This window comes from Crocodylus porosus, unplaced genomic scaffold (assembly GCF_001723895.1).
Source record: "Crocodylus porosus isolate Cpor-Errol unplaced genomic scaffold, CroPor_comp1, whole genome shotgun sequence".
NCBI classification, from domain to species: Eukaryota; Metazoa; Chordata; order Crocodylia; family Crocodylidae; genus Crocodylus; species Crocodylus porosus.
In genome coordinates this window covers 4,687,534-4,690,547 of record NW_017728911.1, presented here as the reverse complement: position 1 = coordinate 4,690,547, position 3,014 = coordinate 4,687,534, and the positions used below count along the sequence as shown (strand labels likewise).

Below are 3,014 nucleotides of genomic sequence, written 5' to 3'. Positions count from 1 at the left end.
GAGAAGCACCGCGCGCTCGGCTCAGCTAAGGACGGGAGGGGAGGCGAGGGGGGAAGATTAAAAGCAGGAAAAGGGCTTTGCTTTTTCCTCCCGCGCGTGGGCCCGGGGGCGCCCGGACGCGGGGGCTGTCCCGAGGGGCCGGGGCCGACGGGCGCTGCGTGCGCGGGGCGCTCCCCCTTGCTTCCTGGCTCGGAATAAACAAAGCGGCGTCGCGCTCCGGGGCCGCGGCTCCAGGCGCTTGGTTGGCTGGTTTATGCGCGGGGCTTGGCGGGCGCTGCCGGGGGCGGGGGTCTGAGCGCGGCTGCACACGCTGCGCGGCAGCGGAGCCCGGGCCGCGCGGGGGCCCCCGGGAAACTTGTTGGGCGCGAGTGGGTGTGCGGCCGGGCGGAGAGGCGCGGGCTGCAGCTGCCCCCGGACCAGGGGCGGGGGGGATCCCCGGGCCCGACCGCCGCGCGCCCAAGCTGCTGGCGTCCCCTCCCCGGGCCGGGCAACAGCCGCGCTGCGCTCTCCCAGCTGATCCGCTCGCAAACATGGAGCTGCCTCTCCCACCCCGCCTCCTCCGCGCTGGTGGGAGGGAGATGCCCGCCCCCGAGCGGAGCTCCCCTCCTTCTCCCACAATCCCGCGCCCCTGCCCGCGCTCGCAGGGAGGCGGAGGCTGGGGTCGGGCTGCGTGGGGCGCCTGCCCGCGCGATCCGAGCCCGCACCGAGTTAGTCGCCGTGGCGGGCGCCTTCCCAGCCGGGTGGCTGGCGCGGGCGGGGCGGGCTCTGCTGTGCAGGGCGCGGGCGCAGCGGGAGCGAGGACGGGTCGGGGCAAGCGGCGGATCCCGCCCCCCGCGTGCAGAGGCCGCAGCCCCCGAGCCCAGCGCGGGCTCCCGCCGCAGCCGCGGATACGCGACACGGGCACCCCACCCCCCCCGGCGGGCTTGGGCGGGATTCGCCCCGCTCCTACTTGCCCAAGGGGTTCGCCCCGCCCCCCCCCACTATTGGGTGGAATCCCAGCGCGGCCTGCCCTATCACAAGGCCCGGCCGCCTCTCGACTTGCGCTTCCCGGCGGAATGTGGCAAGGCTCTGTCTGGAAAGGGGAGGAGGGAGGCTGCCTATCTTTGGCGCTGATTGGTTGGAGCGGAAGCGTCGGTCCGCCGCCCTGCGAAAGGGGGTTGGGGTAAAGCTGGCGTCCCCGCCCCCACGCGTGTAATGGATCCGTCCCACGTGGGCGCCGCTATCCCGGAAGTGAAGCTGTCCGGGAAGGGAGGGGCGGGGTGGGTTCAGGGACAAAAGGCTGCGCCCGGCTGCTCCCCGCGCCGTGCCCTGTTCTCGGGCCCCGCGTTCACGTCAGTCGGGGGCCGGCAGCAGTGGCCCGGGGTAGGCACAAGGAACAGAGCAGCCGTTCTCCCGGGCCCAGCCCGGCCGTCATCTGCGGGGGCACCCTGGGGACCCCCGGCCGCGGAGCTCCGCCTTCTCACGGCATCCCGCCAGGCCCGCGCCGCGGTCACGCACCGACCCCTCCTTCGCGTCCCCACTGCCCTGCCTCCGGCCCGCCTCCGTCACGTGGCGGCGCTTCCCCAGCGCGGCTCCGGCGGCTGGGCTCCGGACCAGCACGTGGAGCCGGGGCTTCCCCTTCACCGGCGCGGCCCACTCGGCGCCCGCCGAGCTCGGAGGAGGCGAGGCGGGGCGGGGCCGAACAGTAAATAGCCCGCGTCTTTCTTCCCCCCCCCCGCCCCCCTTTTTTGGCCCGGGGAGAAGCTGCTGAGGCGGGACCGTGGCTTCCCCAGCCCGAATGGGGGGAGCGGGCGCGCGGCTCCTCGCCTCGCTCCGCTCTGGGCGCGGGGTTGCCGGGGGGCGCTCCCGTCTTGTGCGGCGGCTCTGGCGAGGCGACGTGCCGCGGCTGTAGTTGCAGCGCCGGGGAGGGGAGGGGCGGGAAGTGCAGTGAAGTCCTTGGCGCTGGAAACTTCAGCAACAGGCGGCGTCCGGGATTGCGAGCGGGGAAGGTGGGAGCGCTCCCCGCGCTGTGCAGCGGGCTGGGAGCCGCGGCTCCCGGCGGAGGACCGGCCGCTGCTAAAAATAGCCTCAGCCGGCTCCGCGCACGGCGGGTTGTTTTCCCTTTATTGGCCCGCGCCGGAGGCTGCGGGGTGGGGGTCGGGCTCGGGCACTCATAACGCCCGCACGGCCCGACACGTGCGACAGCGAGCGGGGCACGGGCCAGGCTCGGTCCCGGGCCCTGTCTTGCATCCGTGCTCGTCGGGCCTCCCGCGCCCGTGGACAGCAGCCGGGGGACAGCCCGCCGCGCAGAGCCGGGCCCAGGGCGCCTTGACTTTGAGGTCCCGGCGGAGACACAGCGGGGTCCAGCTTCCCTCACACCTCCCGGGGTCGAGGAAAACCCGACGCCTGTCCCCGGGCTCGTGAGAGCTGAGCAATGCCAGCCGCGGCTCGGCGGCAACCAGCGCCCGCTGGGGAGGCCCGGGGCGCTCTGTAGTCAGGGTGAGCTGCTGCAATGTGGCCCTCTCCCTTGTTGCCCCCTCCCCGGGCAGCGCGTGGGGACCGCGGAACAGGAGGCGCAGCCACGGACGCAGCTGGGCTGGAGCCGGACGGTCCCTCCGCGGGCGGGGACCGCGTGGTGCCGGAGGACGCCCCGGGGCTCGAGGCTGCAGCTGCAGCTTGTGGCGCGCGGCGGGGCGGGGAGCGCACGTGCCGCAGGGGGGGGGGAACGGGACAAGGAGCCCAACCCCGCCCCCCCGCTCGCAGAGCAGTGCCGGGGCCGCGGCGCCGATGTAAACATTCCACAAAAGGGCTCCCCGGAGGGGGGGCGGGGCCTCCGCGCCACCGGGAGGCGGGGCCTCAGAGGGCGGAGCCTTGTTGCGACGGGCACCGCCGCCCTCCAGTGGCCGCTGGGTTCCTGTGGGCGCCATCCAATCAAAGTGTAAGGGAGGTGGGGGAGGGGGCGGGACTTGCTTCCTATACGGACATTTTTCCTCTGTCTCCCCTCCCCCTTCTCAATCCCCTTCCTGGGGGTTGTG

The 3,014-nt window shown here is 74.3% G+C and overlaps 1 long non-coding RNA gene across 1 annotated transcript in view; it reads right to left on the bottom strand.

Annotated features, from left to right (window-relative positions):
• LOC109308879 overlaps window positions 1-1,643 on the bottom strand; it is an 11,962-nt gene extending 10,319 nt beyond the window's left edge. The window contains exon 1 of the long non-coding RNA XR_002100722.1: window positions 1,498-1,643. This is a non-coding gene — a long non-coding RNA (uncharacterized LOC109308879). The remainder of the gene's footprint in view (window positions 1-1,497) is intronic.
• Window positions 1,644-3,014: the final 1,371 nt, after the last annotated feature.